The following is a 27,521-nucleotide window of genomic DNA, read 5'->3' as shown; positions in this document are numbered from 1 at the left end:
ATTGTTCTTCTTTCTTTAGATAGGCCTGCAATGCTATGAACTTCCCTCTTAGGACTGCTTTCGCTGTGTCCCATAGATTTTGGGTTGTGGCCAACACCATTCTTTTAGCCAACAAATGCCTTCATTACTTTTCTTTAACTAATGTATATTTTTCTAATTGGAAATATCAAACATAATAAGTGAATGATGGTGACTAGCATTAGACTTCTCACGTTTGACACTATAACAGAGTAACTGCTGGGTAGTGGATAAGTGGCGGGAGAAGTGAAAAGGAATTATCATCAAAGGGGCCTTTCCAGCCATGACAACCTTCATGGATCAGGAAGAGAGAATGAGATTTTCGGAATGCGTTGGTCCAGCTGGTGCACCTGCTCTGGGCTCTGTCTGAGGTCGGCACCTGATGAGCTATCCTGGCACAACTATGGAACTGGAGAGAGATCTCCAAACAGGGGAAGGTACCGCACAGATGAGATGAACCTGCATATTTACATAGTTAAACCTAAGTAAATTATTACAGTGTTTCTGGGGGTTCTAAGCAACAGAGGCATGAAGTCAGGTACTGTGCTGTGTCTGATGACCACCTGTCTCTGGCCAGATGCTCACCAGAGTTTTACATATAAGTTAGACAGAACATGAGACCCTGGGTCAGAGATGGAGACACAAAATGAGCAACCCGAGCAATGCCTGGTGTCACGTCTCCACGACCAAGTTCCCCAGAGTGACGTGATGAGGGCCAGACATACCTGTGCATGCAGTGGGTTGCCCGCACCCCCACCCTCACCCCAGGAGAGGAACACCAGAATTCCAAGACTCAGAGCTTCCACAGGATGCTCCCATGTCTGCACGGCCACCCTTTTGGGGAGAGACAGCTGCTCTTTGAGGAAGGGAGGAGAAAGAGCCCTGTTAGTACCACGGAAGGCAGGCAAGTATTCCGAGGGAGGAAGAGGGCTGCATTCTAGAATGTCTCTGGGAGACACTGCCTGGCTGGGATGCCATGTCTGCTGTTCAGGCTTTCCCTTGGCTGAGAAGGCCCAGACCATGCAGGAATGTGAGGGGTCTGTGCAAAAGGGTCTTCCAGCAGACATTCTATAAGATAAGTAACATAAGGGTGTGGTTTAAATGGTCTCAGCCACACACAGGAGCTGAGGGTGGGGAAGGGGACGAGGGAGCAGGCGACGCCATGTTCTAAAGGACTCATCTTGGAGGAGGGGAAGAGACATAGAAATCTGTTCCTGGCAAATACACTGTTTTGTTTTGTTTTTTTACTTTTATAATTTGCGTATTTAACATGTGACTGTGGAATGACTGAGAGGCACAGGGAGGCAGTGCTGCAAGCAAGCAGAAAGCTTAGCAGAAAGGCAAGGACAGGACCTTGACACGCTCGGCAGAGGTACAGAAACAGAAAAGCAGAGCAGCGCTGTGCGAAAGTGAGCTGGTGAACACTCCATCTGCACAGGACATGGTCAGCCGGCGTGAGTTAAGCAAGAACGGGGTCCTGCCAGATAGTGTAATTTCTATTCCAGTAAAATAAAATTATTTCAGTATAACAAAAAGATGTAAAAATTATGCCTGAAAACATTAATATCAAAGTAGAAATTAAAACTGAAAGTGTCATGAAGTAAGGAGAAAATAAAATTACAATGATTATGTAAAATAAAAAAATAACACTAAAATACAGAAAGTAAAAGCCTATTTACAAACAAAATATGATGAAAACAAGTTTAGCGGGGACACAGATGAAGTAGGAAAATTGATACATCTTTATCCTTCTATTCAAGCAACATGACATTTTTTCATATCTCTTTGGAATAGTTTCTAAATTTTGCACTAATATTTATAGGCTAAAAGCCAAATTTTAAAATCAGTACAATACATCAGTAGCATAACATGTTATGTAAATAATAAAAACATACCCCATATCCTTGACAACTCGTCAATTAAGAATAGTTTGTAAGTAAATAAAAACTGAAATTATGTATTATCTAGATATAATAAGAATGAGAGCATTTCTTTCTCAAATGTATGTTAAAATATATGCTGATATTTAAATGTGTATTGAAAATATAATGACTGAATGTTAATTTCAACTTAACAAATAAGAAAACAAAACAAACTAAGCATATAGAAAGAACTTAATTGAAAAGATGAAATAAATAGGTGGAAATCTTTTGAATAGCGAGGAGAATCGATGCATATCAAAGCTGTTGTTTTTTCATAGCCTTATAAGGACCAGGGTTCGATGCTGTTGAGTGCTGGTCCAGGTGTGCCCAACCGAACACCTTTTTGTGGGGGGATGAGAATTCAGGGGATCCTCCGTGTTCCATTAATTCTTCGAATTTGTTTTCCATAATACAGCCTATTTTATATTTATTCAACATGACATTAGTCGTATATATATGTATATCTATGCTGGCTTTGTACAATTCAGCTACAACAATCAGACAATAATGCAGAGGCTTAATGAAAAATATAAATAAATGCTTGTTCATCTCACATGTCACAGTCTCCAAGGGCAGGTGACTCAGGTCCCAGTGGTCATTCATGGATGGAGGTCCCACCATTTTCTTCTCACCATCCCCTGCCCCGTTTCATTTGTGTGGATGAGACTGTCTCACAGGTAGTTCCATGTTCTAGCACATGGGCAGGAGAAGGACTGGGAAGAAACAAACCTGGAAGGGGTTCCCAGGCCCAGCGTGGACGCATCTGTGCCTTTTGTCGTCTTACGTTGGGAAGAAGTGATTCAGAGCTCCACACCTAGCTTTCAGGAGAGCCGGAGAGCCCACAGCTGGGGAGCTGTCCCGGCTGCAGCTCAGTTCCCAGGAAACGGGGGACAGATCTCCACAGGCTGCCCACCATCGCCCCATAACTGGAACAGGAGTACTGCAGGTTCTAAAAGTTTATGATACTTATTCTAATTAAGACTGATGCAGTCTCTTTATTGTTTATTTTAAAACATGAGAACCCTATGTTTATATGCTGTTTTAGGCTCGGAAAGTAATACTTTCTACCTATGATACTGTTTAACTTTGGGGAGATAAGAAAATGCTCAATATGAAAATTCGACATTAATTCACAGAGGCTTTAGTTGAGACTCATAGTTTAATTTTCTGGAGAATATGTCTATGTGTATATATATATGTTAGAAGAGCCTTGTGCATCATACCGTAAGAACTACTGCAGAACATGGAAAGCTCTAAGCTACCTTTCTGTTTAGAAAACACACATACTTGGGGTTGTCATGGATTTTGGAGGGAATACTAAAACTTTGGAAGATAAAATAACTTGTTTTTCCAAATAAAACAATATCAAAGGGACATTTTCTGAAAACAGTCCTGTTGGACGCAGTGGCGCTGAGTTCGCACACTGGCCTTTTCTTGGCCCCAGCTACGCACAGCAATGCTAAGTGTTGTGGTTTTCCATACGCCTGGCATTCAGCCAGCAGCCCTTCTCTGCAGCCACTGACAGAGCCGCCCCTGCCAGCCTGGTGTTTGCTCTGACTGTAGTTATTGGTTTACATGCAACTTCAGGTCCTTAAGAATATCAAGTATCATATATATAAGTGAGGCAGTGATATTCCTGATTTACTAACAATAAATGGTGTATGGCTTGTAGAATTGGTCCTAGTATGGTTAGAAAAACACTGTAATTTTAAAATATTGATGCATTTCAAGAGCCATATCCACTCAATAAAGGCCAGTGTTGGATAATTAAAGGGAAGCTCTTTAAACATGTTAAGTACCTGGAGCCCTGTGGAAGCAGCTCCCAATTCACACCAATACACTGAAAGGCGAGCTACCCACTTCCTGTTACCCACAGTTTTAAGTGGCATTTACAGCAGGGAGAGGAGACGCACTTCACACTTCTAGGGTGCTGCATCCCGAGGTGCCGGTCCTCAGGCTGTTTTCCTTTCTCGGCCTCAGATCTCGGTATAAGTCAGTCTCCAAGGAAGACCTCGAGCTGTCTCTGCTGTTCAGAGCGCCAAACACCCAGGTGTCAGGCCGGCCAATTGGGGCAACATACCAATTTGAAGGTAACAATCAAGCCTTGTTCATCCCTGCAACAGTGTGAACAAGAGGCAACCAGGAAAAGGCCAGCTGCCCCTGCCCGACTCCATCCCCCCGCAGAATGGATGGCACCAGGGGAGGGTCTATAGGACCTTCCAAGGAGCCCTAAATAGAAGGTGATTGCCTCTTTAAGGTGATCTATGTCTATGCAAAATTATCAGAATAGTTAGTAAACAAAAGATATGGGCAGTGATGAACCTAGCTTTATATAATTAGCAGCATAATTAACCCTGAGCAGATAATTTTTAATCAACTTAATTCAGCTCATTTGACTAAAGACCTTTAATTGAAATAGCTCTATACATAGTCATCAATGTCTTCTAGTTACTAGAATAAATTTTGGAATAAATTCAATTCTCATATGAACTTATATGTATAAAAGCAATTTGAATCAAAGTACCTTTGACACTACAGAAAATAACACCAAAATTAAATACAATAATGAAACATCAAGACTCTTTTTCTTTGTTTTCTTTATTACTTAAATCTGCATTAAACATAAAATTAGAAATGAGTTTTGTACTCTCATCTTCTGAAAACAGATGTTTTTGTATATATGTTTTGTTTATTGTTGCTAAGGAAATTTATTTCAAGACATCTGTTATGAAAAAAAGAAAGGAAATGTACCCTATTAAAAAGATTTTTTCAACATATAAAGACAAAAATGAATGTTTAAATTATAATTAATGAAGCAAAAAGGAAAACTGTAACTTTCTTTTCAACACTGCTACCTCTTATGAATTAATAATAAAGCTATTCATACATTCCATAACATTTCCCAATAAAACAACAATGTATCTATTTTTTTAAGCTAGCAATATTATGCATAAAAAGCTGGCCTCCTAACTAGAATTCTTTCCCGTTGGGTAAAAATTGTTTACAGAGCCAAACAAAACTGAAGCAAAAGAATACTTGTGAGAGTGTATTTCTCCCCAAGGCATCATTATGCAAAAATCTCAGTAATAGAAATGTTCCTGCGGACATGAGCTCCGGTCATTTCTCTCATCCTCGCGAATGACAGCTTCCGACTTTCAACACTGGGATGTGTACTAGAGGGAAATACTGGGTGGAAGAGGGAAAACAGAAATTGAATTTTCATTAACTTTTTTTGTACATTTTGAAAACTATTGGGGATTTTTCAAAATATATTATTCATGCCAAAGATGTATAGTTTTTAGAGTATCTTAATTCTATATTTACTTTCTTTTTTATGTATATATTTAACAATATATACATGTATGGATTCATTGACTGAGTATTGTTGACACTGTTATTAACTTGAACAAAATCAGTTGAAAACGGGAAAGGCATTCCAGCAGGATGAAGGGACAGTTCCTCGTGCACACAGCATTGGTGATGACCGTGGAGCCACAATGAGTGGTGTCAGCACCAGACGCTCCTGAGAGGTCCTAGAATGTGGTGGTCACTGGCCACGAGATAAGCTCTGCAACAGTAAGAAAATCCTACATGTCAGCTTATCAGGAAGTCTCCTGTAAAAGGTTTATCAAGAAAGAAATGTCCTGCAGTATGTTTGCTGAAAAAACTCCAGCAACCTTGAGTGTTTTCCTTCCGTAGGCAGTATGATCTTTTTATAAGTGAATTGAATATTTTACAAGTAAAATACTCTGACCCGTTCCAAGTAGAGTAAAACCTTGGATTGTGACTAACTTGGTTTGCGAGTGTTCCTCAAGACGAGCAAACATTTCTAATACATTTTAACCTGGTAAACGAGCAATGTCTTGCAATATGAGTGGTTTGTTTCCAGAACGAATTATGCTCACAAACCAAGGTATTACCGTATATCATGATATTGAGCGCCTACTTCAAAAAGTCTTTTTTTTTTAATTGTAAAGTTGGAAGATACCCTTTCCCCTCTCCTATCTGCGTGTCCCCAACTCTGTTACCCCACGTCCTGGTGACCACAGGGATTTGAATGTGCTTTTGAAAGTAAAGCCTGAGGAAGCAAACCCATTTGATGTGGTAAAGGACCAAATAAGCGAAGGTGCAAAGCCCCCACCTGATACACATGTTCCCTTGCTTCCTGTAGTGAAGCTCGTTTGAAAGGATCACGTGTCTCAGCATTTCTGACAGTTCGAAGTCAGTGGACTGGAAAAATAAATGCTTGATGGCTTTTCATAATCTGTCACTTGGTTTTCACTATTCCCTAGACAACAAATGGCCATTTTTGACATCAAGTTTTCCCTAACAGCTGAAGACGGAATTTGAGTCCATCTCAGGAAATGGACTGGACTGTTCCACTGGAGAACAAGGACATGATGAGGTTCCATGACAGAGAGTTTAGGGTAATCAATATAAGGAAACTCCTACCATTTAAAGATGCACCAAAGTTATTTGTGATTTACGGCCCAACCTAGACTGATAGGTGAGGTTACAGGGGGGCTTGGGGTTTTGAATGAAACCCAGCTCACCCCAACTCCTTTCAAAGGAGCCAGACAATTAGGTCAATGAGACTGAGCGCCTGAAAGCCCAGCCCCAGAGCGTCCACTCTGACAACCGTCTGCCTGTTGGTTCAGACACTCCTCGCTGTACCTTAGGCTCCAATCGCACGTGACGATGTCCTAGTAAAGAGGGGAAGTTTGTACACAGAGCAGGCATGCAGAGGGGACCAGGTGAGGGACATGGAGGAAAGCCCTCTCAGCCTCATGGGGCCCAGGCCTCCTGACGCCTGGCTTCCTGACTTTGAGCCTCACAGACGTGAGACGGTACATTTCTGTTGCTTGAGCCACCAGCCTGGGGTTCTTTGTCCCAGCAGCCCTGAGACTAAAATGGCTTTACTAACACTACTGTGTTATAATTATGAAGGCAGGGCTTACTTATGTAGTACTATTCTCACTGCGATTTTTCTCCATGAAACTGGTGATGAAGAACCGTTAAGAATCCGTAATACGATGCATACACGTTGAAAGCTGTACTTCTGTGTAAGCGTAGCACCTGTAAATGTCAGTGCATTTCACTCCATGCTGCTTGGTGTCACCATGTTTTCAGCTTCTTCTGTAGTTCACTGTTTTAACACAAAATTCAGGGCTCCGAGACGCTTCTTTGGTGAGATGGCAGTTCCACCTCTGAAGACGTTCTCTACATAGCATTGTGGTTCATGGAACCCAGATGCACTGCTGATGGCTGTGTCTGAGACCAAGCGTGCTCAGGAGACCTGTGGGCACATTCCAGTCACACAGGACGCCAGTCTATACACAGCAGATTGGTGTTCAGAAGAGCCAGGTATAAAGTCTTAGTACGCATAGGGATTTCAAAAGATACTAACACAAAATACTGGGTATTTTATTAAACCTTTAATAATTCTGCTTAATTGTCTAAAGTGTATGGGGTTTTATTGTTTTTCTTACAAGTGAAAATTGCCCTAATTATGAAATCTAAGACTGTAAATTGGAAATAAATGTAGGAGGGGATTATAGAATGACAAAGTCTTACAAATTCTTTGTTCAGATGCTGTGAGAATATTTTAAGAATATAAGGGCAAAAGCGCTGAAAGATACGATTTAGAATTGGGAAGGAAGAACTGGATGGCAAATCCCAAAAGGAACGCAGTGAAGGGCCGCTTTCAGTAGGATTGCAGTCGTGTAAGCACGTCCTAAAGCAATCACTCATACTTGAATTGCTTCAAGGTTTTTCTTCTGAAATTTGGTTCATGACCCCCTGTCAACCAAACACAAAAGCTCCTGTATTTAAATGGCATCTACTCTTTTCACTTGAGAGTTTTTGATTCCGCTTTACTTCATGTCACACTGGCAGGTTTCTCAGGGGCAAGAGCCTGTCCCTGCCACGTTTGTCCCCCACAGAAGGTGACACCAACCACTGCATGTAGTGACACACTCAGGAGAGGTTCACAAAGGGTGGCTGAGTTTCCGATCCCAGAATGGGTGTTTGCACTGCTCAGGAGCAAGTCCAAATGCTACTTTTATGTTCCTCAACATTTTAGAATCTGTGCATTGTGACTCTGAAGATTAAAGGACTTATTTTACATCCTACAATCAGTCTCGCCTTGTTTTTCTGTCTGTCTCTCCCTCTTATTATTCAAATGGCCATGTCTCTCTGCCAATAATTCTACTTGACTGTGAGTTGTCTGTTGGATACATTCAGTTTGCATTTTTCTCTCTGGCTGCCTGAGTCCAGTAGCCACGTTGTAAGCATTTTTGACTCCTTGGAGCTTGGCTTCAGGTACTGAGTTAAGTGGGTCCCAGAGGGGTGGGAATCAGACCGTCCTGTCTGTGAACTTCACCAGCTTGGAAGTTTCCTGTTCCTTGGGCCAGAACTGAGGAAGCTTTTCCCCTCCCAGTGTTGGCTGCAGACTTGACACTTCCCTGGCGTTAAGGTTAGAAAGGTCTCAGTCCATCTGATTCACTGCTTTCAGTCTCTTAGGAATCAGGGAGAAGACCACCTTTCCTCTCACACGCCCAGGTGTGCGTGGCCGGGACCTCCACATCTCTGTGAGGAACGCGTGCCCTGGGCGGGTCCGCCTTGGTCTCCTGCTCTTGCTTGAGCTAAAGAGAAACTTCTTGTGACTCTTTCCTTTCCATGGGATCACACATTTTATCCTGACTCTCAGACCCAAAGAGCTATTTGGTCATGGAGACGTTAGCAATTGGCGTGGAGTCAGGAGTGTAGTTGGTAGTGATGCTTGGGGCTGCTGTTCCCTGGAATTCCAGTTACTTTCTCGGCACTGGGTTTATATCAATGCTGTATGATGTCATCCTTCCCTGAGACACAGACGGGATCCAGTGACTTCAGAGTGGGGGCTTGGCTGTGATCTCAGAAAGCTCGTAAAAGGCTCCGGAGGGGCCGCTCTGCTGATAAACAGAGGACAGGGATTCAATGCTCTGTAATACCAGGCAGTTATCCAAGCTGATAGCTATGGCCAGGGCCACAGCAGGCCATCCCTCAGGGACAGAAGCAGTGACAAAGTGATGTCACTGCCTGAAGTAAGCAGAGTGACCTTTGGCCAGGCCTGTAACATAAAATATGTCACCGCTGATGTCTATGCAGAGTGTGCAAAGAAATACAGCTCATTGTATCATTTCTACTGAGAACCTCTGGAAGAATTTGTGAATACACATGAAAACAATTTTAACTGACTATATCTAATACTTAAAAACTAGCCAAACCATTTGCTACTGCAATAAATATTGAGCAATAATTGAGTTTTGATTTCTGATTCTGTTGCACTCGCATTTAAAGTAAGTAAAAATACAAAATCTACACACTTATGCAGGACGCTTACATCGAGTAAAAATCGCCATGGTCTCAATAGAATTCATAACAAGGAGAGTAGGAGTTTAGGGAAGATCAGTCTATGAAATTATCTTCTATTATAATCAAACCTTATAAAAGAGCAAAGGAATAAATAAATCAGACTTTCAGTCAGTATAGAGAATCAGTAAGTCGGCAAAGAGGAAACAGGAAAAGAAAGCACAACTGACCCTGAAACAGAAATTGACCCTCTCGACCAGCCCCAAGGCGGGAAACGACGGCGCCAGGAACTTGAGAAAGAAGAGACTGACTCTGTCCAGTGCATGGTGGGATTTGCTGGACGTCACCTGGGGAAAATCAACATTTGGTCCCCCAGATAAGACAGTTTGGGACCCATATCGATCCGCTTCCTTTTGATAGTTACATGTTGGCAGCCAGTGTGGGTCAGGATCTGAGGCAGCGAGGCGCAGGGAGACGGCCAGTGCTCTGCCGCTGACTCAGTCTCGCCTTCTTGCCAGGGCTGCTGCTGAATTTAATCTACTAGAAAAGAGCGTCTGTTGCACAGCTGGGGATGATAAAACTGTTTGGGCTGATTATATCCATTAATATGCCGATGTGGAGATCATTCAACCTGAGTATTGACCCAGCATTGAGCCCCACGCTGTCTCTGTCCATAATGACGAGCAGACACTGGCGCCCACTTGAGGCCGATCAAGCTGGGAGACAAGGACAAATACGTTATAGAGAAAACAAATAATACATGAATCAAATTCAAAAGATCACAATAAAAATTGTGCCCCAGAAATACACAAAAAAGGAAATAATGTGCTTAATTCTATAATAATTTTGAAATGAAAACTATTTTTACAAAGGCTATGCAAGCGGACTTAAAGTTAGAGAGAAAATGAATGGATCAATAATGGTTGTAGAAAATGTTTAAATTGTTAAAGAATTGTTGAAAAAGTGACTGAATCCGGAAGAATGCCCATTCATTCATTAATTCACTCATTCATTCAAACCTATTAATCCCTACTCTGTGCTGGGCCCTGAGTGGACGTCTTCAGACTTAGGAGCGGGACGGACGGCTAACGATCAGAAAGTGTTGCTAGGAGACCCGGCTTAGAAAGAAGAGACACCACTCTGATCTCATCTTGGAGCACCTACAGGACAAGGTGCCAGAAATGAGAACGGGCAAAGTAGTTAGAATTTTTTGCAAAGAAAAATGATAAGAAAGTACAGGTGGCTATCCGAGCTTGGTTTACAGGTGAGATATCAGACGAATATCTGATCTGTAGTCCAACAGCAAAGGAAACAACTGTGAAAGAAAAGGCAGTCAGATATTAACCAACGTTTCTTCCTATTGAAATGTCACGAAGGCAACATAAAGGCAAATGAGAAAATATTAAATCGAAATACACGTAAAACTCAAAAAATATGTAAGCTATTCCATGAAAGTTTAATATTTAAGCATGTAAATTAGCCTATAACCAATCAAGGAAAGTCAGTGCCCTTCAAAATAGAAAATTTTCAACAAGCGTGCACAGGCTACTCACAGATTATTGTTGGGAAACATGGTTTGCTAGTGAGAAACTGCAAATTCAAATAATAGTTCTAATTTTCTTTCCATATTGATGGCAATCTATACAAAAAGATAATAAATGTTTAAAACTAAACAGATACTTAAAAATTGCTGTTGGGACAACAGTTTGATTCGCTTTGATTTGATTTGACAAAGAACATAGAAACTGTGAGCATATTTGACAAAGTAATTCTAGGTTAAGGAATTCCTATTAAAAATACAGCACAAAAGTTATTGAGATAGGTATTCAAAGAATAATTACTACAGTGCTTCAGAATTTAAAAATAAATGTGGCAGGCATCAGGCACATGAAAACTTTTTCTGTTCTTGTTTACTGAGTATGTGGTGATTGTTATGGATTTTGAGAATCATGTTTTCTCAAAAACAGGTATGTTGACGCCCTAACCCCCAGTACCTCACAGTATGACCTTATTTGAGAAATAGAGTCCTTGCATATTTAAGCAAATTAAGATGATATCTCTATCTCTCTATAGAGATAGAGGTAGAGCCAAATGGATATGCAGAGAGAGCTAAATATCTACCTAATCACCTTTGTAGCAGTGTCTCTAGGGCATGTGCATGTGTGCAGTCACCTACACCACCACCAGCGAGAGACATCACCAGCCGTCCTCCACACACTCGACTGTGAGTTCCCTGCTGTGGCTGTAGAGGACTTTGGAATCGTCTTCCTTCAGGAGGGCACCGTGGGTGGAAAGGAAGGAGGGCAATCTGAATATTTGAGGACTAGAGGTTGGTTGATGTTCGTTTTCAGGGTTGTTCATGAATGTTTCACTTCTCAGCTTCTTACAGAAACAAGTTAGGTTTGTCATTGTTGCCTCTGAGTTGAGTTCAGTCACATGCACTCAGTCCTGGCCAAATGTGACTAGGGAACTCCATGTCGTTGGCCAGTTAAATGGGGGTAAAATAGCTTGTGTGTGTCATTTCTCAGTGAAAACTGTAGGAGCTACTGCATGGCTTGTCATGCGCCCATCCCCTCTGACCCTCCACACGAGGCCCGAGAGAGTGCAACTCGAGCGTCAGCCTGGATGCCAGATTCTAGATGAGAGAGCCAGAGGCCTCAGTAACCCACTGTTGGACGTGAGTGATGCATTTTCAGTACTGGGGCCATAATGATTTTGGAGCTGCTCTACTGCAGGTTACCTGGTGCACACTGAGAGAGAATACGGTTGTCACTGTCCAACAACTGGTATTGCGTAAGTGGGGTAGTTAAAATCATGCTTAAGAAAAACAGCTGGCAGTAAAAATATATAAAATACAGTGTTAAGTAATGAAGTAAAAAAGGTAAAATATGATTAATAATTAATATATTAATAATTATTAATTATTAATAATTAATAATAATGTTTTTGATATGTTCTACATATGTATGTTTCTATTAATATGTGTATGTGTGTATACTGGCATAAGTATATGGACGATATACACCAAAATATAAATATAATCATGTATGTGAGATAACAATTCATTGTAGTTGTTCTTTTATTGAACTTCTAAAGTATCTCAAAAAAAGCGATAATCAGAAAAGTAAAACATATATACTTTTTCTTATAAACTTATAATGTATTCAATTTATATGCAAATTAAAATTATTTTATTTTCCTCTAGGTTTTTAAATGTTTGGTTTAACACAATACATAGGAAAATTACAGTCTACCTTTTATGCTTACTTTTCAAAATGAATTAAAAATGCTATTGATTTTGTTATTAGACTAAAATTGCTTTGATAAGGAAATATGTCTCTAAAGACTGTGAAAGTCTAAATGAGTTGATCCAGTTTTTAACAGCAAACATATAGTTCTCAAAAACACTCTTGACTTGCACTAGGAATTTATTTTCTCTGTATAATTTCAGTGAAGAAAATGTTAAACTTCTGTGGCAACCCTATACTCATCAAAATTATCTTGATTGGGATAAAACTGTAGTACAGGGGTCCAATAAATACACTCGTGTGTCATATTACATGACTAGTGTGGATATAAAGTGAGAAGAAAGTGAGCTAGGCAGTCGGTACCTGTACAGAAGGTATTAGAAAGGACCACTAAGTGTCCTGGCGTGGAATCGCGTAGATACCGCGGATGACGAACGAGGATAAAACAGCTTAGAGAACAGGAGCTTGGCTTTGGAAAGAGAGGGCAAGTTTCGGGAAACGCGGTATGTGAAGAACGAGAATAAGTGTGTGCATCTGTGTGAAGGTGGCTCAGATCTAAATCAGAATACTAGAGAGCTTGATCTGAGGAGGCACAGAGGGTGTCCCCGTTCTCATGGAGAGTAACTAGACGAGTCTGCCAGCTCCCTGCTCTGGGGCCAGCTGACAGCTACAAGAGCAGGGAAGGCCTGGAAGAGGAACTAATAAGGCTACTGTGAGAAACTTCCGGGAACTGAAGGCTGCCGTGGAGTGGAACGTGTGTCGGTCGTGGCTGCAGATGGGTGCCGCGGTCAAGGACAGGTTTCAATGTCTGCCCTTGACCCTTCTCCACGTTGTCTTTGGAAATAGAGACTGTCCCTTAGCCAGCAGTTGGGGTAAAAGCAAAGTGCAGAGTGCCGGTGCAAACCCTCTGTTTCTCTCACCTTCCCACGTCCTCCCCGGCTGAACCTCTGACGCTGGTCATTTCAATAGGAGTTCTTAGAGGAATGATCCTTTTGCTCACCTAAGATACCCCATACTTCGCACTCCACATATGCGGAGACTCAGCTCAGGTATTGATAGAGGGGCAATGAAGGCAGGCGGTAAGATGATGAGAAAACTGTCCTGAAAGCGTCCTTAGGTAAGCCGCCCTTGACCTCATGCTGTGCATCTTCTACCCCCACAGCAGGGGGCGGGGCGCCCGGCACTGGGTGAGAGGGCCCAGGAGAATCTGGAGTGCAGAACCATCAAGTGACTCTCCGCAGCCCCCAGTCCTTCTCCACCAAAGGCCTGAGTTGTGTCGTGGACACCTCCTGGGGTTGTGAATCTATTACCTTTTCGTGGTCCTGTAAGGTGGTCCTTACAATCAACCATGAGTTTGGTCTTCAGCACAGCCGGACTGTTGGCTGAAGATGTGGGTCCCCGAGTTCCGCAGGAAGGCTTTCTGGCTGCACAGCGTGCCTCGGATTCATCGCCAGTGGCCTGAACCCGCTGTTCTCTGTCATCAGCATTTCTAGGTTGGTACGTACAAACCCGGTGTCTGGATAGTCACCATTGCTCCAGTGTGTTTCAAGTGCTTGTGCCGGTGCACAAATGACTGCTTTCCCTGCCGCTTTCACCCCGTTTCCTTCTCCACAAAGGAAGGTCTGAGGTATGGGAAAGCTTCAGTTCAGCACACCATCAGTGTGTCACGGTGACCCTGTTTGTCGTCAGCAGTGGGGTGCATTGTGCCCCCAACTAGTCTAGTATCTCATCATGGGGGCCGCCACTCTTGCCATCTCGGTGTGGATTTCCTTAAAACGAGTAAATCTTTTGGATGTTAGCCATTCCCCTGGGAAGTAATGACAGGAAGCACAGGGGAAGAAAGGGGGAAGGTGACATGGGAGGGGGGACACGGGGCACCACACAGAGTTCAGGGCACTGCTGGCACCTTCGTGAAATTCTGAGTAACTTAACCTTTGCACTTGGGTTTGGTAAGTGAAGGCTGATGGGACGAGGAAGTGTGCTTGTGAGCAGGGGACAGGGACGTGTGCCGTATGCACGCCCAGTTCTGGCTGTCCCATGTCCCTGCAGCATCTGCCATGTCCCATGTGTACAAATACTAATTCGGGGAGTTCAGTTAGCCCCCCAATGTGTCATGTGAGGCCCGAGGAGAAAACTATACACACAAACGAAAGGGACTGGTGTTGACTTCCGCCGACAGTTGGGCTTCTTGTCAGGGGGGCCGGAGCCCCAGGGGCTTCAAGAGAGGGGAAGCCCTCTGGGCAGGCCTTCCTCCCATCACATGTCTAACTTGGGGAGCCCTGAACAGGTCCCAAGGCCATTCCTGATTCTGAGTGGGAAGGCAGATCACAAGCCTGGGCTGAAATGTGTGGTCATCTTGGAATATAGTTTGCCTCTACTTTTTTTTTTTTTTTTAAGATGAAAGAAGCCAAAGGAATTCACAGCCTTAACTTGTCTAGAAAAGCTCAGATGTGCTTTGCCTAAGTCAGTCCACTTCTCTGGCTCTGTTTGTTTAAAAAATATTTTAATAATCTGGTGTCTAATCACTGTAAATATAAATATATAAAATATTATATGATGGTTTATATGCAATGCACTATTTGGCTAATTTCTTGCTAATATGAGAATTTATATAATTGTAATATTTATTGCAGCATGCCAAATAATGTGTATAACATCCAGTTATAATTTCCAAATTATTCCCCTCAGTGATTTTTTGAGACCACATATATTTTAGAGTCCACCACATTTTTGTAATTGAACGTTTTATTGTTATGGCTTCCATTCCCTTACTCCTCAGTTGCAAGGATACAATGTTTGCACTTAATGTAAATGCTGTGAACCATCCTGCCATTAACAGAATGAGATAGAAACCACACATGAAACTCTGTGTGTGTGTGTGTGTGTGTGTGTGTGTGTGTGTGTGTAGTAGTAGCGAGGGCATACAGACTGACCGTTGCGCTGTGATTGCTAAGAGGATTCTGTACAGGCGTCCGTTATCCTCTGCTGGAGTTTTTTGTGTTAACCTCCGACCTGTTGCCTAGTTCTTCATAACTTATTGCGAGGATGGGTAATGAAAGGGATATGAGTAGGGCTCAGCCAGCGACAGCTGGAGAGCCAAATCCAGACAGACACTTGCTTTGTAGATAAAACTTTATTGGAACACAGCCACACTCATGGGTCAGTGTGTTGTCTGTGGCTTGTGTGTGGCTTTGTCTATGTTGCTTTCATGCTCTAGCTGCGGACTCAAGAAGTTGAGCAGAGACAGCATGGCTGCAAAGCAGGAAAGGCTTGCTATCTGGTCCTTTACAGGACAGTTGTGCAGAGCCCCAGGCTGAGGGAAAAGCGGGGCACCTCATGCTCCCCCTTTCCTCAGCCACAGCAGGGACCCAAGCACCAACTCCCTCACTTGTCATTCTGTACTGAGCATCAAAACTCAACATGTGCGCATCGAGCCCGAGTACACTCACCAGCGATGACCGCAAGCCGCTCAGCGTGTCCTAAGCACGTTTCAATACAAAATAGTCAGCAAACGACCTCGACTTTCAAGGGTACAATATCTGATTAAAGGGTGAGGGATTGTTTTTTAAGTATTTAGTTTCCTTGTCCTTTGCTTCCAACCTTGATATATCTATCTGCCAACATTCAACTCACTTTTGGTATATAACCAACCTGAATAATAAAATGAAATCTCAAAAATAAACACTAATTTTTAGAAGTAATTTACATTCAGTTGGCTAATAAAACCATGGTAAAACTATTTAAGTAACAATCATTAACAGAGTCAAAGACAACAAAGCAACCAATCCAAAATTATTCGAAATTTGGCAGTGAGCCAAAGAAAAATGGGTGATCAGCATTAAAAAAAATATATGTTTCTCTATTGTCTTTTCATTTTTAATATGGGTAACTTAGTTAATGCATAAATCAAATATTATGTCACCTAAAATAGTTGTGAGAGAAAATTTATTAATGGTATTTAAGAATCATTGTAAATAAAAACAAACAAAAAAGAATCATTGTAGAAATAATTTATGTAAATTAATTTTCACTTTAATTTTTAGACAGTTTCAACATATTTTTGCATAAATAATAAGTATATATTATTTGGGCATAACATAAAATTATAGTATTAATTTAGACATGAAAATTCACTTAAAAGCAGATAGAGATTACTAGGACACAAAGCAGTTGATTTTTGTCATATATACAATAATTCTACTCCTAATAGACTTTTAAAAGTTAAAAAATTTAAATAACTCTTGCCTTTGCATCCTATGAACCTATATTCCATCCTCCTAACATAGGTACATTTAAAAATTACAATATAATGTAGATTCAATCTAGAAATGTAAAATAAAAAGTATAACATATAAAATTATTAGCTACTTCTCTTTGCTTTTCATTAAGGCTTAATGTTAAATGGAAGTGATTTGTGTTCTGTAATACAAGTCACAATGAAATGCAGCATGTGACTATTTTAAAGACTTTGAAGAAGTAGGAAATAAATTGGCCAGATCCAGAATGTTTATTTAGGACAATCACAGGAGAAGAAAACAAATTCCAAATAATTTTTGTTTCTCTCTTTTATTAGTAAAATTTTGAAGAAAACATCTGAGAATTTCACTTATTTCTTTGATTATTATGTCTGAAGAAAAGAAATAGGCATCATATCTGAGAAGAAACATGTAATATCTATTATAGCACAAAAGGTTTGCCAACATATTAGCAGTTTAATTTTAATGCTGTTAAAATTGGTTCATGAATTGAAGAGTTTTCAAGTAAAGGGAAATATATATAAAAATAACAGCCAACTTAAACCAACTTCAACATGATAGAGAGCACTTCTTATGTGGACTATCAGATGTCCAATAATTAGTTAATTTTCTTAGGTATGATAATGGCATTGTGGTTATATAAAAATATGTCCTGGAACACTGAGTGAAATGATAAGGCAATAAGGTTTAGGATGTGTTGTAAAATCCATCCGCTACAACAGATATTTGTAGCATCTAAGGTAAAATCGGTGATTATTATAGCTGGGTGATGTAATATGTGGGGATTTATAGCGATTTGTTTTTATTCTTGGCCATATTTGAGAACATTCTTTATAATAGCTAAAAAAAGAAAAGAAAAAATAGTTTGTGGACATCATCTCCTCCATTCTCGAGTCACAAGGAGTATTATAAACCAAACCCCTTTCACCTCAGGTTAGGCTTGGAGCTATTTGAACCACAAGGTCCCTAAATTATAAATGAGCACAGTTGCTTAAGCATTGCAGTGAGACTTTCAGAGACCCAATCTGTCCTCCATGCGCTTTTAGCACTGTCTCCGGGAGGCAGTGGTTTTGCTCCAGCCTCTGCACTCACAAATGTGTGAGGACTCTGTGTCCTGAGTAGGTCACCCAAGGGGACCGAGGACGCTCTGGCTGGCTCTGTGGCACTGCTGGGCCACGTGCACAATTTCACCCCAAATCTCCAGTGTTTTTCTGGGGAAAGGGACCTTCTAGCCCCAGCGTCTCAAAATCAGCTGCATAGAACCACCTGGGGCCCTGGCTAAAACGCAGATTCTCATTCTAGCCCCGGGGTCAGTCCCAGGACTGAGTCTCTCAAAGCCCCCACCAAGCAACCAAGTCCTGCTGGGGGACCGTGGGTTCACCCTCTTCTCTCTGAATGCTTTTCAGGATCAACTACCGAAAGCATGCTGCAGAAATGAGCATTTTAAATAAACCATCCCATCCAAATGCAAATGACGTTTAGTGCAAACAAATACGTGGTTATCAACCATAATATTGGGGACCTTATTCTTGACTAGAGCATTAAAATAAATCAAGGCCTGAATAAAACAAATAGGTGAAAAGCACAAGAAAACAATGATTTTATTTTTTAGTTAAATGGGAAGAAAATCCATTTCTGGCTTTAATTACAGATTTTATTCAGTTGATCCCATCGGTAGATGACTGGGTTAAGAAACTGGTACATTTATACAATGGAGTATTACTAGGCCATTAAGAGGAATGAAATCTTGCCATTTGCAATAACATGGATGGACCTAGAGAATATTATGCTAAGTGAAATAAGTCAGGTGGAGAAAGACAAAACCATATAATCTCATTTATGTGGAATCTAAAGAACAGAGTAAATGAGCAAACTAAACAGAAATAGACTCAGATACAGGGAGCAAAAAACTGATGGTTGCTAGACAGGAAAGGGAGATGGGGGAGAAGGTAAGGGGATTAGAAAGCACAAATTAGCTGTCAGAATATTGTCACAGGGATATATATGAAATACAGTTTGAGGAATATAATTGTAAAGAGGGGGTGCCAGACGGGCACTGGACTTATTAGGGAGACCACTTCATAGACTGTGTAGAGGCCTGACCACTGCACTGTACACCTTAAGCTGAAGTCAAATAATATGGAATGTCAACAATAATTAAATATATATATATATATAGAGAGAGAGAGAGTTGCAGGATGTGGAGCACAGCGCAGGGAATAGAGCCTGTGGACCTGTAACAGCTCTATACAATGTCAGGGGGTAGTAGATAGGGAGGGTGTTATTTTGTGAGGGGTGAAATGTGTAACTATAACATTGTTTTGTACACCTGAAACTAATAAAAAAATTCATATTACATGATCAGAAAAAATTATGTAGCATAGCAAAAACATAAGAGTTAAAGAGAAATTAATTAAATAAATGTTTTCCATATAATAGGCTCTATTAATTCCAAAACTGTGACAATTCCCTTCGATATGATACAATATCATTACACAATATGATTATCATTTTCAAATGAACACCAGGCATGTGAGGAGTTCTTCGAAGCAGTACTTTGCTGAATTCACTTGGATTGGCTGATATGTGTGACCCCCCCGCCACACACACACACACACACACACACACACACACACACACACACACACACACACTCCATACTGGCTCACAGACTGAAGGGAAGGAGATGAGGTCGTGCTGTTTCCTTTCAGAACTTTATGACCAGTGTTGAAAAAGTGTTTTCATGCAGATGGATCGTTTAGGACCCACGGTACGGGAGGGCGCCCTGACAACCCAGTGATGGTTTCTGTCTGTTAGAACAGTGAGGTGAGACACGGGGAGGTGGCTGCAGCTTTTCCTTCGAGCTTGTAACGATGAGTACAATAGGTTTTTCCAAAAAACCTTAAATCATTTTCACAATTAAAATGACAACAAAAAGCAAGACTAGACGATGGACTGTTCTGGAAGGTAGAAAGTAACGGGAGGCGGGTATCTCTCACAGGAGGATCATTTTCGATATCGTTGCTTTCCTACTAAAAGTTGCACATTTAAAACGGACAGCTTATTGAATGTATAGTCGTAAAATTACCTGTGACCTAACATAGAAAACATGTAAAATCATATGTTCATGTCATAGCCGAGGACAGATTATCACTGTGCCCTGATAGGACCCCCTCTGGTGGCATAATGGTCGGCTCCCAGACCCACCCCGGCCCCGGGAACCCAGCACCTAGAGTTCACTGTTCTTGTCTTTGGGGGTCCCCAGTGATTGTAAACTCTCACCCAACAGATAGACAAGACTTGCTCATTTCTTTGGTCACATGGTTTTTACTTAATATCCTGAGCTTCGAAGAGCAATATATGTTTTTATAAATCCACTTTCAATGCAAATTACTTGTAGTGATGCACTGTGGAATATGTAGTTGTATGTGTTTCTCTGTTCTTTAGCTCCCTCATCTCTAAAGTAGAAAACTATGTACCTGCTGATGAACATTTTGTGAGGATTAAAAGATTAACATGAAGCTTAAAATAGTATGTAAACATAAAGCACTTAAAGACTTGGAGAGCTGGCCAGGGCGGCTTGGTTTTTGACTTTTTGATCTGCCCTACACTCATCCGGAGAAAACTAAATATAGAGACAGCTAACTTCTTAAACATGGTAACAGAAAACTGGAAATTTTCAGAAAAGATATAAAATTAAAAGCCCCAGACTTATTCACCCTGTCGCAGTCACATCTCCTTCCTGAGAAGGAGCACGTGACTGTATTATTTCTGGGTGACACCACACTGCCACCAGATGCCTCCCCGTTGCAAGCTTGGGGTAGTTGCAGTAGACAGGTGTGTTCATGAACAGCCTCCAGTGGCCGGGCCATCATCAGACCTGGTCCCACACGGAACGGGGGGACACTTTTACCTGATCTGTGTTTGGCACAACGCTTCCCCTCATCCCCTCCCAGAACATTTAATCAGAGCCGGATTCAGAGGCAGAGAGCAGGCCCCATGACTGGTCATTAAATTGCCGCATTTCAGCTCCAATGGCCCAGGGTTTTATTGTGCTGCTTCTTTAGGTAGGTCTGGTGGGGGTGGGGGGGCGGGCACGCGGAGAGGCACTTGGTGGTTTCTCGGGGTGCTCTGTGCCTGCGCTGTGCCCGCACTGTGTGCTGTTTTGATTTTGTAAATCGGAAGCTCGGTCTGTACCACGTTCATTGCCATGTTGGCATTTGCAATGCTCTGACTGGGTGGGTAATTTTGTTACTGTATATCCCGTCCCTGCCAGGAATAGCGAAGGTCACTCACCAAAAATCCAATTAAAATTTAAACTTTATGTTAATAACGTGTTCCAGAGAAACCCCCACGTTTTCCAGAGTTACTCTCCTCACATCAGGTAGCGCAGTGTTCAGGTAACTAACAAGCAGGAAATACAATTTCCAGTTAATGAGACTGTATCTCCCTGTGTCCCCGTGACATCTCGGCTAATCATGCCCCCTTGCTGAACCGAAGAGAAAGTCAATTAAAACTGACGGGGAAGAAGAGATGGTTTTATTCTCTCAAAAGAAGCCGAACAGTTGCTTTTAGAATTTGAACGTGTGTACTGGACCAGCTGGTCCCCTCCAGTGCAGACTGCTGCTGGCGGAAGAATGGGCCCCGTGATGAGTGTTTGTAAAGCTCCATCTAACTCCCGTGCCTCAGGAAAGGAGTGAAAGAACAGAACAGTCATTAGATGCACGCTTTCTGAGAAACCTGTGGCTTCTGCAGGGGCTGCTGTGGTGAGACGCACCCAGGCATCTGGAAGGTGGAGAAGAAATGGTGTTACCTGGAGGAAGAGAACACACACTGACACCGTTCTGACAGAAAGAACGCATAAAAACAGGAAGTGTCTCCTGTTACTTTTCAAAGAATAAGGGGCTTTGGCCTAGTTCTCGATTAAGAGTAGTGCATTCATCCATTTTTTAATAAATCATTTCTTCACGTATAGTTACAGTCACAGTTTTGTCCTATCCTTAGGTTTTTCAGAAACCATTTCTGCAAAACTGCTCATTTTAGCCCATTGCTGCCTCCGCCATATTCCTTCAAACACTGTCCACCGAGGACGGAAACCCTATTCATAGTCCGGGCAATTGTAAGCGTGAAGTGTGGGAGCTCTTCAGTGAGGCGCGAGACCTCTCAGAGAAGCCTGGGCGCCCAGGTGGTCAGACCTGGAGACGCTGGCAGAATGCAGGGGTCCTAGTGCTCAGAGAAGACGGCTCATTTCATTCTCAGCAAGAGAATGACCGGAGTGGGTCACTAAACCACGTTTTCAAAACCATCGCAATTGGTAGGCAGGGCTTTCAGAGTGTTGCTACTTCCTCTAAAATCTCTATAAACTTTCCCACCTCTCATCAGTGATCTGGTGAACTCTCAGAAATTCACGTTTTTGTTCATGTTTCATATGAATCGCCCACGCAATAATTAGAAGCTGTTGCTACACTTCGTAACCTTCCTTTTGTCATTTGGATAGCATCACAAGTACTGTTAACAGGGACTGATATAACGTAGACATTTATTTTCTTTTTCATCTGCAATCTGGATGCCTCAGTACATATTCAATACCAGCATGGGGTAGGGGTGGTTTCCTTTTCCTGGCATTCTCATTAGTAAGCATTTCAACACATACACACACACACACACACACACACACACACACACACACAATCACAGACACACACGCATACACATGCACGTGCGCGCGCGCACACACACACACACATACACACGCATGCATGTATGCGGTGGGACTCTGACAGCAAGTAAAGTAATAAGCCACAAATAATGAATGGGAGTGTGGGAAAGCTTATTTGTGCTGAACAAATTAGGCTAAATATAACTATTGAAGTTTAATAAAACCCTAGTTCTTCACTTTCAATCAACACATTCAAAATGGAAATACAGTGAATAATTGAAATACAGTGAATAATACAGAAAATAATACAGAGGTCAAAGAAGTACAAGTCCATTTTTTAGGAGGAGAGATAAAATGTTCAACACTAAACCCTAAGAATAATTTATAGTGTGGCTTTTTATATAAGTGATGTTGAACAAAATTTAAATAATGCCCTCAAGAATTGTTTTATAAAATCTACAGAGAGCTTATTCAAGTGAACATTTCTAATATCTATCCTTGATAGGATTCGAGCTTGTAATATCAAAATGTAAAGCTATGAAACCACATTTGACTTCGAAATATCCACAAGTCCTGCTAGGAGGACATAGTATAGAAATACAGGCTAGGGTGGTCATGAACTGAAACTGAAACTATATTGACCAAAACGGAAGAATGGATCAACCCAGACTCATGGAATTAATTACTGGCTTTCTGATACCAGTTGTTCACCACAACTGGACTCTCAGCACAGTAAATATTTTGCCTCTCTGTCTGAGCACTATCTATGATTTAAAAAAAAAAAAAAAGGAACATGGAGCAAATTTGCAACAGAGAAGAACGTGGCAATAACAATGGATTGTTTAGTATTTTTATGTCTGCAAAGTGGCACATTTCCAATAATTATTGTAGTTTCTTATTTTGATAAAAAAGTACTTTTAAAGAGCTTAAAGTGCTTTCCTAATGCTGTTTACCTTTGACAAATCTGGATAATGACAATTACAATGATTAAAATATTTTGCAATGAGTATCAAAATGCCAGAAATGTAAATATTTTCCCCCAGATGAGAAAATGTGCAATGCCATAAGAAAATACTGTATTGTCCAGATTTTTGTAAATCTCCTGTATATTAGTTATTAATAACTAAATTAAAAACTAAATATTTTCTATACACTAGATAGTTAACACGTTACTGACAATAGTCATATTACAAAATGTTTTGTTTAATATATTGATGATGTTGAAACGCTACAACTGTGTCACTTTTGTTCTCACGTTTGGTGCTTCCATGTGCACCTGGGAAGGACAGGAGGCGAGGGGAACTGAGGCTGGAACTCAACATTGGTGCAGATTTCAGTTATAAAAAATCATTCCCGAAGAAAGTGCGCCTCCGGAAATTAAAGAACTGAATGAGAATCATATTTTAAGAAATATGAACGTTTTCCAAGTCCAGACCTGTGCAGATGAGAATGGGTTTGAGAAATGCTTAGAGAAGCCATGCCGAGTGCTTAGACATCCACTATGAGGCCCTGATTTCCCTTGAGCGTTCAGTATCAATTCATCACAGTTGATGTATTCTTTGCCCAAGAATTGTGGAAACATTAAAACTAAGCATCAGTGGCCACCAGAGGTCCTGGAAATATGAAGGCAGTTGAAGGAATTTAGCGATGGAAAAATCTATCTGATCCAACAAAAAGATAGAGTCTGACCATGATGGGGAGGCCAGGGTGGGGCGTGGGGTGAGAAGCATCAGGCATGGCCAGGTGGTGTGGGACCAGGGGTTGGCTCTGAGGAATCCGTTACTGAAAACAATTAGCGCCCCTTCACAGGTGTTTGCACGCTTCACAAACGTGTCTACACAGGGCCACAAAAGAGCGCAAATTGTAGAGACACGACTTCAAAAGCACGTATGTCCTTGTCAATGAAGCTCACCATTTCCTTCTCCATTTTTGGAGGCTTAAAGTAACTTAAAAGATAAAGAAGAATATTTTAGGAACAAATATCTAACTATTCTCCATATCCCCGTTACCAGGTGAAAGAATATACAGAAAGTTGGTAATAACATTGCATCACTGTTGCCCCTTTATTTCTTTTATTTTTATTAGTCATTGAAGCACCTATATTTTGTCCCTCTTGAAATCTTCAGGTCCTAATACATGGTTTTCTACATTAACTATCGTCACATTTTCTTATGCAGTAGGTCTAATAAATGCTCAGTCACTGGAATTAATTTTAGGAAAGTCTTCATCTCAGACATGGCATGCAAAAGTACGTTGTAGATACAGTTCAGGTACTTTGTGCATTACAGACATGGTTCAGGCACGTCGTAGATGTAATTCAGATACATTACAGGTACGTTCTTAATCTACACATATCAGAACACTGAGTTTCACTGATCTTTCTGATTTTAAATTTTGTTTTTGGTAATTTTTCAATATAATGCAATGCTTAAGGCAAGTTAATGTTTTCCTGATGTTGCATTGAGTTCTTAGGAGGACCAAGCAACATAACACGACTGCAGGAGAAAAAAACGCAGGCTCCATTTACTGCCCTGTTTCCCCTGTTGACTTTGTGGGGTGCTCTCTAACAGCAGAGGGTGGAAACCCCTGTTTCTACATCAAAACCATCTCTACTTCCCTGTTGCAAACCATAAATTCCACCTGCCTTCAGATGTGAGCTATTGAGCTGTCGGCTGCTGGCACCTCACACCATTCTGTGCGCACACTTGCACGTGCACACACACACACACTCACAACCTGTAGATCGCACACACTGAGATGTGACATAGCACAGATTGGAGCTGCTCGCTGTCAGGGGATACTCACAGCTTCCTCCACACTCCCTGGGGCTTGGGGATAGGACATCTAGCAGAGAAAGGTGACACCCCCACAGGGTGAGAATTGCAATTTCCCCACCCCACTGTGTAAACCTGTGGATGGAAAAATTAGGCTTGTAATGAGCAAAATTAAAAGAACAGTAGGGAGGAAAAATGCTGATTTAAAGCACATTTTAGACAGAATGCAGGCTTATTTCACAACACATGTAAGAAGATTGAAGTTTAATATTAGTAAAAGGAAGAGCATTGTTCAGGCTGTGGGAAAGAGCAAAGGGGACACTTTACTTTGTGCTGTGTTTTAAATAGATTTGGTTCCCTGTGAAACTGGCATCGGCGACTAATCATGTGGCAGTTAAGAGTCAGAGAAAAAGGGGGTTTAGAATTGTGATTTCCAATTTTAATCTAAAATTGCGGCACAGAAAAAGAACCATTCCTACTTAACCCGCAATTTTCCAAGCTGTAGGTATCAGCATTTTGAGAAAAATACAGTTGAAGAAAATTATAATAAACATCCAAACAGCCTTTAGAATCAAAGAACCCTGCCTCTGTGTGTGCATGTGTGTGAGTGAATATTTTAAAGTGCCAAGAGTGAAAAAGAGCAATGACTTTTCCTCATTCAGACCCAATGAATAGAATAATTAGCCATCAGTCTTATTATTAGGATGTAAATTTAGACAGATTGCCTCTTCTAATGACTTTGTTTAGAGTTTCCTTTTACTCTTTTACTCTTAAACTGAACTAAAATTGCATTTTTGTCTGTATTAAGTGTATGTGTATTTGCTCGTACAGTATGTAAGGGTACGTGTAAGTGTAAATATGCTATATATTGTATATATCTTATAGTTATATGTATGTGTGTATGTATGTATGTATGAAATGGAGTTATGCTTTTCCTTTTTAAATTTAAATTTCTATTCATATAATTATCTATAGAGAAGTTTGGTTCATGCTTTGGGAAATATTACCCAGAAAAACAAAACATTACATTCTAACTTCAGTCATTTAAAAATGACAGATTTTGAAATGGGCTTCTCATTTTTGACTACATAATACAGTTGACATAAAGATATGTGGATAAATTGTATATTTTTTGCATTTGGAATTTTTTTGACAAGCATAGTACAATTAGTTACATTATTTCATATCCACAAAATGTATGTTTCCTAAATGTAAACTACAAGAGCACACAATCTGAAAAATGACCATACCCATGCAGTGAATTACATAATTTATTCTCTCTTAATGTTAATCTAGCATGTTTCCTGTATAGATGTTAAAAATGTGAATATTTCAATGATATCTCACAACTTTATCATGAAAATAACTTTTTAAAGTCTTACCATGTCATATATTTTAAAAATTGGAGTGATCAATAAAGCAATTATTGAAAGAATCTACTGAAACCATTACGTCCCTTCATAGTTAATAGTATATGAATTTTGTTCATGCTAACAATTTTTTACTCATTTCCTATAGATGCATTTGGAAAAAGACAAACTCAGAATAAGTAGAAAAACACTTCTCTAGTTGACTAATATGTATGAGAGTCAAACTCTTTGTCAAAACTACTTTTATGGATAAAATACAAGTTTTTCAAAGAAAGTTCTTGGTGGTAGTTCCATTGAAAGAAGCCAGTTGCTTAAATGTGACCACTAGATCTAATTTCCCCATTTCTCTTGGCAGCCATGCCAACTGACCTCTGTGTTATTCTATAACCTCATAGTAGCCCTGCTGATACAGACATAAGGGAGAACTTTGCAGGCCCAATTCTAGTTGTTTAAAGAAACCCAAATCATCATAATGAGGAGTTAGAATGACCCACTCACTGTATGCACAAAGAGTATAGCTTGTGATTTTCGTAGAATCCAGCCTCTGGCAAGCAAGGATCCATATTGAATTTTGTAGAATCAGGGATTCTGTCTGTGGTTTCGATGAATTTCAGAGGCATTCCAGAAAACTGCTGACAGGAGGAAATCACTGACTAATTAGTCAATATGTTCAGAGTAATAGTTGGTCGTCTAAGCAGATATAGTTTGATCCACCATATTTACTTTCATAATTTTGTTAGTGTAGGTGGCTCATGAAATTATTAAAATAACGTAAGAAAAAAAATGCGTATTTGAGGAAGTCCAGTTTACTGTCTCAATTGTATACTATTCTATCTCCTAACCTTGAGTTCCAAGGAAGCTAAGAGACTATTAACGTTGAGGCACTAATGACGATTTTATACCCAGCGATTTTATACACTTAGG

The sequence above is a fragment of the Hipposideros armiger genome, unplaced genomic scaffold (genome assembly GCF_001890085.2).
Source record: "Hipposideros armiger isolate ML-2016 unplaced genomic scaffold, ASM189008v1 scaffold_262, whole genome shotgun sequence".
Classification (NCBI taxonomy): Eukaryota; Metazoa; Chordata; class Mammalia; order Chiroptera; family Hipposideridae; genus Hipposideros; species Hipposideros armiger.
This window is presented reverse-complemented; position numbering follows the sequence as displayed.